Below are 13046 nucleotides of genomic sequence, written 5' to 3'. Positions count from 1 at the left end.
CTGCATTGTTTTTGAACCCATTTTAGAGCATCTTCAGAGTGTTTGGTGTTCCAAGGTTCATTTCCTCTATTTTCATTTGTTTTGGGTGATAAGGTGGTACATTAGCCATCTGTTAATTTAAAAAATGCCTGAAGTAGATCAACGAAGAAAGAGCAAAGTTTCACTTTCTCTTCTTGTTTGAAGGGTTGCAACCATGGTCTGTTGTCCTCTCAGGCCTGAGGCAAGGCAGCACGTCACAGCTAACCGATAAGAAAAGTAAGAAAGACTAAATCAGGCCCTGAGCTCCTTCCAAGGTCACATCTACAATGACAGACTTCTTACCAGGTCCCACTCTGAATATTTTACTACTTTGAAATGCCACCAGACTAGACATAGAGTCTTTAATATATTACATCATAGTGAACTCACATCTCAAATGTCACTTGTGTTCTTTTATTCCATGTGTGACTTTTTTATACAAAAATAAATGCATAGCCCTTAAGGAAGTGTCTCTAAGACAGAAAAATAACATTTTCTTGCCCCATTGGAAGACAGTTTTAAACACTTGTTAATTATTCATTTATTCAAAGCAATATTTTGGCTAAAATTTAAAGGCATTAGAGGGAGAGATTTTTCTCTCTCTATGCTTTTCTCTATGCTTCAGGAAAAGATTTAGCTGTGTTTTCACACATCTTTTAAGGCTTTTATCACAAAATTGACTAGGTCATTTGTTTATTGCAGAAACAACTGAGACCTTAAACATTCATGACAAAGGAATAGAAATTATACTATATTCATAATCCTGTGAGGGTTTTGTGGTGAGAGTGTGTGCTGCTCCCAAGCACATGTTGATTGAGGGATATCAGTGCTGGACGTGTTGTGTGCCTGCCCAGTGTGGCGAGGTGGCGATTGCCAAGGGAGGCATGGGTAGTGGAGCACTTGTGGAACTAATTCAAGAACTGGAAACAGAGGAACGACTAATGCTTGCTCATTTTGGAGATGTAGAATTGGGGTCTCAGAAAAGTGACTTCCCCAAGGTATGTTCAGTGAGAGATATGAAATGCTTGCTTTCAAGTTGCCTGTTGGCTCTGAGATGGCTGTGACCCACAATGCATTACTAGAGAAGCAGGCTTCCTCATAGAAAGTAGGAATGTCCCTTTTCAGAGCAAACTGATTTGGACCCAGCCCCAGAGTGGGAGTTGCCTCACAGATGGGCTTGCCCTGAATATGAACCTACTTATGCTGTGGCTAAGGTGACATTTTGAAATAATGAAATTCAGGTATTTCCATGCCTTACAGAGGAATTGTCCACATGAATACCTTTCCCCCTTCTCTTCTGTACACTCATAGACTCATCCGTACACACAGACATAGTCTCTCATACTCACACCCATAATCGCTGTCTATGATGCAGTGGTCAGAGTTTGTTGTTAATTTGTTGATTAAGCTAATCTCTCATGATGGTCCTACTTCAGAAAAAGCTAGAGGCTAAGTGTGTATGGGGACACGGAAAGGAGCACCGCAGAGCTTCATGGGAAACCACAGAGTTCCATTCAGAAACTGATCATCATAAAACGAAGCTCCCCTTGACGGGTTCTTTGTTCCTTTTGGCTTTATGCTCAAGGTAGGTGGTGTTCCCTAATGTAGCTGGCGCTTTGCTGCCTACGTTCCCCCAGCTTTAACTCCATACCTCCAAATCTCAAGATCCCAGAAGTATCTGGATGAAGATTTCAGCTGTGAAAGTCACTGGTGAAGAACGCAGCAGATGTCGGGCACTAGACTGGGAACCCTTAAAAATTCATGCCAACGGGCAGGGCTAGTGCTAGAGGCAAGGGCATCTGCAGCAGCTCAGAAGACCAACCCTTCCGTGTCAACACACCTGCGCTCCTTCTTTCTCCGTGACTTTCTTGCCAGGGTGGACTCTGCTTATTTAAACCGAGAGCCAAAGTAACCCCGTCCTTTGTTAAATTAATTGATTTCGTTAGGTTTTTTAATTAAAGCAATGAGAAAAGTAATTCTTATAGATGATACTTGTGAAAGGGACACAAGCTTCTTTTACCTGTTTAGACAGCATAAATGCAATTTGCAAACATAAAAAGGCTATTAGAACAGTTTTTCGCCTTAGTAAGTAAAGTGTTTACATTAACATCTTTGTACCTTTCAAATAAACTCACATTTAATTCTACACATTTAGTACAAAATGCAGCTTTGGTTGTGTGCCTAGCCTTTAATGGCTGAGCTCTCCAGTCCTTACTACTAAATACAAAGACAGTAATATATATTCAGTTTAAAATACTTATTTATTTTAATTTTTAAAAAAATTCAAGACAACGTTTCTCTATATGGTCCTCATTAGCCTGGAACTCACTCTGTAGACCAGGCTGGCCTCTAATTCAGAGGTTTGTTATGTACACATTGAACGAAATGCATACTGTGGACTCCGAGTCTCCTCATGAGCAGAGGTCCCTGCAGATCCTATGCTAAGGTCCACACCCACCATCAGTTCCCCAGGGATGACCATATCTACATGTCTACAGTGGCTCCAGCATATGCAAAGCCATCTTTATGGGCAATGACACTCCTGGAGCCATTTTCCCCTACATCATAGATCCCCTAAGGCACCAGGGTGTGATGGTGGGCATGGGCTAGGACTCCTACATAGAAGAGGACCAGAGCAAGAGAATCACCCTGAAGTAATCCTACAAACAGGGCATTGCCACCAACTGGTGGCCATGATGGAGAACATCTGGCACTACATCTTCTACAGCGAGTGGCCTGTGGCCTCCAAGGAACACCCCAGTGCTGTTCACTGAGACCCCTGTGAGTAACAAGGCCTCTTGGGAAAAGATGAACCAATTCATGTTTGAGTCCTTCCATACCCCAGTGACGTACATAGACATCCAGGCCATGCAGTCCCCAGGCCTCTGCTTGAACCACCAACATTTCGATGGACTCTGGAAATAGCATTATCCTTGCTGTGCCCATCTATGAAGACTATACTTCTCCCCATGTCCTCCTGCATCTGGACCTGACAGATTACCTCATGAAGATCCTGACTGAGCAGGGCTATGGCTTCAACACTGTCAAACAGGAAACCATGCATGATATCAAGGAAAAGCCGTGCTTTGTTGCCCTGGACTTTCAACTAGAGATGGCCACTGCTCCATCCCTTTCTTCCCTAGAGAAGAGCTATTTGCTGCCAGACAGCCACATCATCACCACTATTGGTAGCAAGCAGTTTCAGGGCCCCGACACCCTCTTCCAGCTTTCCTTCCTGAGTATGGAATCCTGCGGCATCCACAAAACCAGTCAGTTCTAGCAAGAAATGTGACGTTCACATCCACAAAGACCTCTAGGTTAACATAGTGCTATCTGGTGGCACTGCTGTGTGTCCAGACATTGTTGTTGTTATTATTATTATTATTATTATTATTATTATTATTATTATTATTATTATTATGTATATAAGTACACTGTCGCTGTCTTCAGACACACCAGAAGAGGGCATCGGATCCCATTACAGATGGTTGTGAGCCACATGTGGTTGCTGGGAATTGAACTCCGGACCTCTGGAAGAGCAGTCAGTGCTCTTAACCACTGAGTCATCTCCAGCCCCAGACATTGTTAATAGGACACAGGAGATTGCTGCACTGGCTCCCAGAATGATGGAGATCAAGATCATTGGTCTTCCAGAGTGCAGGTTCTCTATGTAGATGCCTCTCCATCTTGACCTCGCCGTTTGTGTCCCAGCACATGTGGATCAGCAAGGAGTAGACCGACTCCAGATGATTTTTGCTTTAAAAAAAATTCTCATATCTAAACACAACCACTTTCTTCCCAGAGTCTCGCATCTTGTGCATACTAGTGAAGAGAAAGTCATGTAGGCTCACTCCTCAGGCTTTAGTCCTTTGTTTTATACATTTGATGTTTCTTAATGTCTGTTTTTACATTTTAAATATTTATTTTATGCATATGAGTATTTTGCCTGCATGCATGTATGGGCACCATGTGTGTACCTAGTGCAGGAGGAGGTCAGAAGAGGGCGTCAGATCTCCTGAAACTGGATTTAAGAAGAGTTGTGAACCACCATGTGAGTGCTGGGGATTGAACCTAGGTTCTGGGCAAAGCGCTGAGTGCTTTTAACGATCCCTCTAACATCTGTTTTTAATAGACACATTTCTTCTAAGATGTGTGTGTGTGTGTGTGTGTGTGTGTGTGTGTGTGTGTGTGTGTGCATGTGTGCATGTGTGCATGTGTGTGTGCATGTTTGTGTGCGTGCGTGTGTGTGTGTGTGTGTGTGTGTGTGTGTGTGTGCGCGTGCACGCGTAGGTCAGAGGATAACTTGGGTAGGTTTGTTCTTTTTACCATGTGGGACCCAGGGATCAAAGACAGGACAACTGGAAACTCCTGTGGCAATGCAGTTGTTTGGGTTTCTGTGGCTGTGAAGAGACACCATGACCAAGGCAACTCTTGGAGAAGAAAACATTTAGTTGGGGCTGGCTCACAGTTTCAGAGGTTCAGTCCCTTATCATCATGGCAGGAAGCATGGCAGCATGCATGGAAGACATGATGCTGGAGGAGCCAAGGGTTTACATCCTGACCACAGGCAGCCAGGAGGAGACTGGACTCCACACCGGGCAGAGCTGGAGCATAGCAGACCTTAAAGCCCTACCTCTACTCGCTTCCTCCAACAACGTCATACTTCCTAGTAGTCCCACTCCCCAGGGGCCGAGAAAACTTGAGTCCTTCGGGGCCATACCCATTCAAACCAACACAATGCCTTTAGTCCAAACTTTAACAAAAGGGAGCTATACGTGGTGGCGTAGGCCTGTAATCTGAGAAAGGATATTGAGTTCTAGTCTAGCTTGTGTTACATGGTAATAATGCTGCCAACAGTAATAGTCATAGTAATAATAATAACAGCAAACCACGCTACTTTCACTTTTTTCATGTAGTTTTTGCTTCATTTTTCTGCAAACTTACTTTTATGTCACTTCTACAAGGAGAAAATATAACAGATAGACACAAATAATAAGTTGGGACTTCTCCGTGGGTCAGATGTATGGAAAGTACTAATTTCACTGCTTTCCAGCAGCTTTTGGTAAGAAATAGACTATATATCAAGACCTGGGGTTTGGCTCCTTCTGCCATGAATCACATAATAAATAAACTCTTATTTCCGTAGGCCCTGCACTTGCATTTCTAGGCTGTCAGTTGCTATAGAATCCCATGAATAATACTTGCCTCTCAACAAGTCTTTACAAATGAAAAGGTCAAATAAATATAAAGTGAATTGACAAGGGGCATATCCATTAAGCTCCAGGTAAGGACCCCAAGAAAACAATTTATGTTATTAGCAAATTAATACACTTTCTCATGTCTTTGAACGGGACACCTTTACTGATAGGTAGAAAGGGTAAAACTGATTTCAATGTTAGAAATTCTACAGGAGAATTTAGCCAACAAGTCAAGTTTCAAGTTTCTTAGGCATGAAATGTTCCCAAATGATAAACATCTGTTGATCTTAACACACAGGACATGGTGAAAGCAGGTTGAGAATAATGTTTGACCTTGAGACAAGAGGCTTCCCTGGACAGGATGTGGGCTATGCTACTACAAACGCTCTTGCGCTGTGGAAACAGCAGAAGCTAGATGCTTTCTCAGCTCTTCTTTCTCTTACCTGGAAGGCATCATCAGCCTATCCGACCTTACTTTACGGCAGGTCACAAGATCCTACAGAGTCTTCCACGGATCTGGAGACAAGTAAGGAGGACAAAAAACGCAGGGTCAGAGCGAATGCGTCTGATCAGCTTTCTGCCACCGATTCATGAACTTCCCCTCTCAATTATACTTATAATTGATTTCTGTAAGCACAAACACATTCTATTTATGCGTATTGTTCCTTTTCATGTTCATCTCCGAAGGCTCACATGTTATGCATATCCTATATTAAACGATTCTGTGTTTTTATTTTGTGGACTTGTCTTCTGTTGTAGAGATTTCAGTCACGAAACTTGTGATGAAGAGAGCATGTCTTCTTTCTTGCACACAGCGGAATAAAGAACAATGCCTGGGTTCTCTCTACTGGATGCAGAAAAATACCAGCTACGAACACTAGGTGGCAGCATCCGTCCAGGGACTTGCTCAAGAGAGATTTCAAACACGCAGAAAATTTACAAGGGAAGAAAAGAAAGAAGAAAGAAAGAAATTTAGTTGTTTTTCTTTTGTTCAAATAAATAAGATATTACAGTTTTGCACTGAAAAAAATATTCTGGGTTTTTTTTTTAAACCAACCGGACACTGGGGTGGAAACGTCTACTACCTCAGTAAAGTAGAAACATTGGTACCAACCCGTGTTCTCCATCCATGCAAAATAGATAATGGTCTAATAGCTTATTTCAGGCAAGAACATGATATTGGCAAGTGCAAATATCCTTCTTTTGTGCATCACACTTTAGGAAGTTATACCCTGATACTTCTAAGTTTTTCTTTAAGATCTCGATCATAGTAAAATAGACATGTTCTTGGGTAACAGTGCTTGACAAAATGGTCCAAGGCTTTAGGGATGAGAGCTTTGTTAAAGACGTTATCTGGGCTGGGTCTGGTGGCACAGACACTTACTCCTGAGTACACAGAGTGCAAGGAGAGGAAAGACTGTAACTTCAAGGCATGCCTGCAATATAGGGAATTTTCAGGGGCACTTAGTGAGACCCTGTCTCGAGAAAAAAAAAGAAAATAAATATAAAAACAAAAAGGAAGAGAGGCTGTGCATACAGTTGAGAGTTAGCGTATTTATCTAGCCTATGTGTCATCCTGGTTACTTCTCTGTACCATAAATAAGCAAATAAACAAAAGTTTTCATCTTTTTTTTCTCCTGTGTGTTTTCTACTGATTTTCACTTCTCACAGCATTCTTTTTTTATTCTGCTTCTTTTTCTTTTTCTTTCTATCTTTATTAACTTGAGTATTTCTTATTTACATTTCGATTGTTATTCCTCTTCCTGGTTTCCGAGCCAACATCCCCCTAACCCCTTCCCTCCCCTTCTATATGGGTGTTCCCCTCCCCATCCTCCCCTCATTACCACCCTCCCCCAACAATCACGTTCACTGGGGGTTCAGTCTTAGCAGGACCCAGGGCTTCCCCTTCCACTGGTGCTCTTACTTCATTGCTACCTATGAGGTCAGAGTCCAGGGTCAGTCCAGGTATAGTCTTTGGGTAGTGGCTTAGTCCCTGGAAGCTCTGGTTACTTGGCATTGTTGTACATATGGGGCCTCAAGCCCCTTCAAGCTCTTCCAGTCCTTTCTCTGATTCCTTCAACGGGGGTCCTATTCTCAGTTCAGTGGTTTGCTGCTGGCATTCGCCTCTGTATTTGCTGTATTCTGGCTGTGTCTCTCAGGAGAGATCTACATCCGGCTCCTGTCGGCCTGCACTTCTTTGCTTCATCCATCTTATCTAATTGGGTGGCTGTATATGTATGGGCCACATGTGGGGCAGGCTCTGAATGGGTGTTCCTTCAGCCTCTGTTCTAAACTTTGCCTCCCTCTTCCCTGCCGAGGGTATTCTTGTTCCCCTTTTAAAGAAGGAGTGAAGCATTCACATTTTGGTCATCCTTCTTGAGTTTCATGTGTTCTGTGCATCTAGGGTAATTTGAGTATTTGGGCTAATATCCACTTATCAATGAGTGCATACCATGTGTGTTTTTCTGTGATTGGGTTTCCTCACTCAGGATGATATTTTCCAATTCCATCCATTTGCCTATGAATTTCATAAAGTCGTTGTTTTTGATAGCTGAGTAGTATTCCATTGTGTAGATGTACCACATTTTCTGTATCCATTCCTCTGTTGAAGGGCATCTGGGTTCTTTCCAGCTTCTGGCTATTATAAATAAGGCTGCTATGAACATAGTGGAGCACGTGTCTTTTTTATATGTTGGGGCATCTTTTGGGTATATGCCCAAGAGAGGTATAGCTGGATCCTCAGGCAGTTCAATGTCCAATTTTCTGAGGAACCTCCAGACTGATTTCCAGAATGGTTGTACCAGTCTTCAATCCCACCAACAATGGAGGAATGTTCCTCTTTCTCCACATCCTCGCCAGCATTTGCTGTCACCTGAGTTATTTTGATCTTAGCCATTCTCACAGCATTCTTATCTACTTTTCGTTTCATTTGTTCTTTGTTATTCTGAGAAAATGTGGTGGGGAGAAAATGCTAATCGTGTATATAATTGATAAAATATCTCCTTGCAGATCATCTTTCTATTTGAGGAAGAAGAAATAAAATAATTGCAGGTGCCTATCATGTTTGAAGGAAAAGTTGATTCTTCTTGCTAACAAAAGGAGAAATCCAGGTCTAGGTTATACAGAAGAAAAATATGATATGAAGATCAGAAACATGAGGTGGGCAGTGGTGGCGCTCGTCTTTAATATCAGCACTCAGGAGGCAGAGGCAGGCGCTCTCTGAGTTCAAGGCTGCCCTGGACTACAGCTGTGAGTTCCATGAGAGCCAAGGATATACAGAGAAACCATGTTTCTAAAATTGAAGAAAAAAAAAAAAACAAAGCAAAACAAAACAACTTAAACAAGAAGAAGAACAAACCTCAAACCAAGCTAACCCACCAACCCACAAACAAAGAAATAAACATTATCAATCAATACAGTTTTAAATTTCTGTGGGCAAGGTGACTGGAAGAGTTTTAGGAACTCAACTTAACTAATAGGAGAGTGGGGAGACAGGATCCACCAATAGGATGCTGTATTTGCATCTTATGATCTGAGTAAACATGTAGGGAAAATTGTTAGAAGGAAAAAAATTTGTATTAGACATTGGCAAAGGACACGAACATCTCAGCTCCTAGGAAGAATTCAGGAAAGTGCCATCAATATGGAAATGGGGCTAGGTATATTTTGTAGAAGAGAGGGAGAGAGAGAGAGAGAGAGAGAGAGAGAGAGAGAGAGAGAGAGAGAGAGAGAGAAAGGGAGGGAGGGAGGGAGAGAGGGGGGAGAACAGAGAATTAGGTGTCATAAATTACACAAGCTTTAGAAAAATCTAATGACATGGTTATGGTATCTACCGTGGTTTTTCATATTTTGGGTAATATGGATACATTTTACATGTTCAATCTAAACTTTTTTTTTGTTTTGTGTGTTTTCACTTTCTGCTAATCAAATGTTGATTTAGACTTGCTCTGGTGACTGAGGTTGCAACCCAGTCCCAGACTGATCATTTATCGTGTCCTCTGAATGGCTGAGCCTTCTGGATCAACACTATTTAGAACTGAATAACAATAAGAAATGCTGTCTATCCCTGCAACTCAGAGATAGAATAAACCAAATCAAATAAGCGGGAGTTAGGAATAACTGTTTACTTGCTCTGAGAGGTTACTTAAAATGTGTTTGAAAAATCAGCTCCCTAAAACATATGCTAGGGGCAAGGTCCATGCAGTAATTAATATTAAAATAAACGTAAAATAGTTAACTGCATGAACTGCCCCTCGTAGACTCCATGGGCATTTGTCACATCCTTACACCAGAGAGACTAGTAAGAGAAGCCCTGCCCTCTGCAACTGATTGGAAATTGCCTGTTGCTTTTGTTACATAAAACGTAATCTTGTAAAAGACATCTGTAATAGAGGGGGGAAAGGAAGCAGAGAACCTCCAATAAAAACAGAACCGACAGGCATTGCTTCGCGCACATAGATATTGGTTCTGTAAATCCGGTCTGGCCTTGTAAAGTTAATGAGGCTCCTCCGAGCTTTTAAATTCCCACAACTGGAATCCATAGAACTAGAGAAATAAATGGAGGTTAACCACACTGTGGCTTCAGATTATGCTTTCCCTGTTAACAGTCCCATAAAAACTTGGGCTAAGTGAACACAGATATTAAACTTTTTATTGCACATATATTGAATAGTCATTTTGTTAGTGCCTCTGTGAGCTGGAGAAGAAAGTGAGGTCTCTGAGTGTTAGGTCCGTGTGAAGAGGAAAGAATCGGAATGACTTGAAACTATTAAGGAAGTAGCAAGAAAATACAGAAGCAACAGAAGTGATTTTAAAGACAGGATAAGTGAAGAAAGAAAGGCGGAGTGGGCAAAGCAGAAAAGATGATGTGCACTAGATGTTGTATTTGTCATAGTGAAACTGATGGACGGAGGCTTTACATTTAACTCTCTCTCTCTCTCTCTCTCTCTCTCTCTCTCTCTGTGTGTGCATGTGTGTGTGCATGCACGTGCATGTGTGAACTGACTTTGAATGGTGTGTAATATATTGAGAGTCAAGGACCTGGATATTAATTATGCTACTCAATTATAATTTGAAAAGTTGAAACCATCATTTTCCTTATCGATTTACAGACATTATTGTATAGTCCAGAGACAAAGTATATGACAGGTAAATATACCATGGATGCATTTTCCAGCACAATAACCTGCCTTTTACTTTATTACATATCATCATTAGATGGTTGGATGTCTCTGAATTTTGAATTTTAGTCTTTTGCAGTCAGGTTCTCTTAGCTGTGGTAAAATACCTTGAAAGAAGCAACTTGAGGGAGAATGGGGTAGTGTCAGCTTAAAGTTCCGGCAGGATACGGTGCATGGTGTGAGAAATGTCAGCAGGCAGGGGAGGTACAGTAGAAGGAAAAAGAGGCTGAACGGTCACATTCCATTCACGTTTAGAGAGTCAAGACACGGCACAGGAATAACCACAGGCAACAATCGCAAAAGCACTCCAAACACATCCAGAACTCTAAGTATTCCTTGACCCATTTCCTCCTCATGTCATGACACCCCCTTCTTGTCTGAGTTACTCACGCCGGTCATACAGCCCATGGCTGCTTTAGGCCAATTTGAAACTTTACAACAGGAACAAGTAAACCCTGTGTGTATGTGACTATTGTAGAATTGTGAGATTGATGCAAATTCTTTTGTTAGCATACTTTGCTATTTTTTTTTTTTACTGCGTAACGTTCTTGGTTTTATGGTTACATGATAAGCCAGTATTAATGGACTTGAGTATTGGTTTTTATTTAAGGCTACTATGAATTTCCCTGCTACCATATTTTTGGAAATGACTTTTCAAAGGTTCTGTAACAGTTTTTGTCAGGGTAATATTATTGAACTCTGTGTAAAGATTGTCTTTGAATTATACAATTCGCTGATTCTGTGCTGGCAGAGGGTTGAGTGTTGACGGACTTTGGTATTGTTATTCATGTTGCCACCAAATATTTTGTAAACATTCTCTCTCTTGCCTTCTGGTTGGCTGAGGAGAGAATAGGTGGGACTTCCAGCAGAGACAGAAACTCTAGGAAAGAGTTAGGCATAGGCAGACGTGGAGGAGGAAGCAGGCCATGACTGAAGGAGAGGTAACTAATGTGTCATGTGGCAGAATTTAGAATAGAGTAAACGGGTTAATAAGTTAAAAGAGGTAGATGGGAACAAGCCTAAGTGAAGGCCTGAAGCATCCATAATAAATTTAAGTCTCTGTGTCTATTCAGAGCTGGTGTCTCCATAGAAAGTCCACATGGGTATAAAGTTTCCTCCAAGATTGAATCATTCCATCCTTCAGGGAAGCTCCTTAAGGTAAACAACTCAAAATACCTTCAGGAAGTCCCTGAAACTGACCAGATTCACCAGGCTCTTCCCTGCCAGAGGAAACTGTAAAAGCTGAGGGTCCCTCTTAGATGAAGCTAAGCTGCAAAGAAGACTTTCAGACAAGCAGATCTGCAAAGACTCTTAGGCCAGCCCAGCTGACTGGAAGATGCAGAAATAGCCAAGATGCCTTCAAGAGGCTAGAACACTGGAGGCACTTGGAGAGGATACAGTCCAATCTGTTGTGTCACCCACAGGCTGTGTATGTGCTCCTCAACTTTGAAAGCTGTCACACATGCTGGGGTGGGGTTTGGTGGCACAGCTGCCTTTGAGTCACCTTTGCTCCTATGAGTAACCACTCACTGATAATCCTGAATGTAACCCCAGTAAAACTCACTGATTCACCAAACTGAACTTCGGTCCTATCCATACTGTGGTTTATTATGGGTTTCCTCTCTGTGTGGGCAGCTGTATGTTGCATCTCTCCAGGAAAAGTTTTGTCCCATGCCACACAGTTCTCCTTCCCCTCCTCTCTGCCTCTCTTCTCTGGGATATAGATCCCACTGTGGGTTATTGGAACCAGAAACCCCGTAAATAGCAGCTACAGAGAGTGTTATTAAATAGTTTTCCAGATGTTTTTTCTCATTTACACTTGCCTCAGCAACGTGTGAGTGTCAAAGGTTCTTCACCCTTTCCTCAGTGCTTGGTATTGCTAATGCATCTGTACACATGCCCTGCTTGTGTATTATGCTTCCAATTTTGTGTTTTTATGGATTTTATAGTTTGTATGTGTGTGTTTTTCTTTTTTTAAAATTATTATGTTTTTATTTGGCTGTTTGTTTTCTAAAGAGTGGAAGAAAGCATGGAGCTGTCTGGGTGAGAGAAGGATGGGTGGATTTCGAGAAGATGAGTGAGGGAGGGGAAACTGACCGGGGTGTGCTGTGTGAAAAGCTATTGTTCTTAGTCAAGCAAAGAAAAAAAGAATGTACCACCATCCAAAATTTATCTCAAATGACAAACATTTCTCAAAATCATTTCATTAAATATTGCATATTTAATAAGAGACTGTTTTGGTCCTTGTCTTCTCTTTTCCTCATCAAACAGTACGTGATATGTTTTAGGTAACCAGTAACAGTTAAAATTAATTAGAATTACCTAAAGGAATATAACATCACCCTAGAATTATTTTTGAGAGAATTATTTTTACTTTTTAATCTAGAAAAGCACCTTAAACTTTGTCCGAAGCACAACCATTCATTGTTTACATGTAAGTCCATCTTTTAAGACTGTGAATGTTTGCTGGATTATTGGTTTACTCGAATGACTTTAAAGTCAAAGTACACATATTTCAATTAGCCTTTCAAACAATTACCTGCTCTTAGTATAATTCCCTCTTATTTTGCATGAAATATAATTTGTTGAAATGCTGTTTTTAAGTGTTTGTATTTCCAGGGATGGCAGATGGATAAGGATTCTGACTTGC

The 13046-nt window shown here is 41.4% G+C and overlaps 1 pseudogene; it reads left to right on the top strand.

The window, feature by feature from the left end:
• The first annotated feature begins 2699 nt into the window (after positions 1-2699).
• On the top strand, positions 2700-3575 carry Actb-ps5 (actin, beta, pseudogene 5; annotated as a pseudogene).
• The last annotated feature ends 9471 nt before the right edge of the window (positions 3576-13046 follow it).

The sequence above is a fragment of the Rattus norvegicus genome, chromosome 18, assembly GCF_036323735.1.
Source record: "Rattus norvegicus strain BN/NHsdMcwi chromosome 18, GRCr8, whole genome shotgun sequence".
NCBI classification, from domain to species: domain Eukaryota; kingdom Metazoa; phylum Chordata; class Mammalia; order Rodentia; family Muridae; genus Rattus; species Rattus norvegicus.
This window is presented reverse-complemented; position numbering and strand designations above follow the sequence as displayed.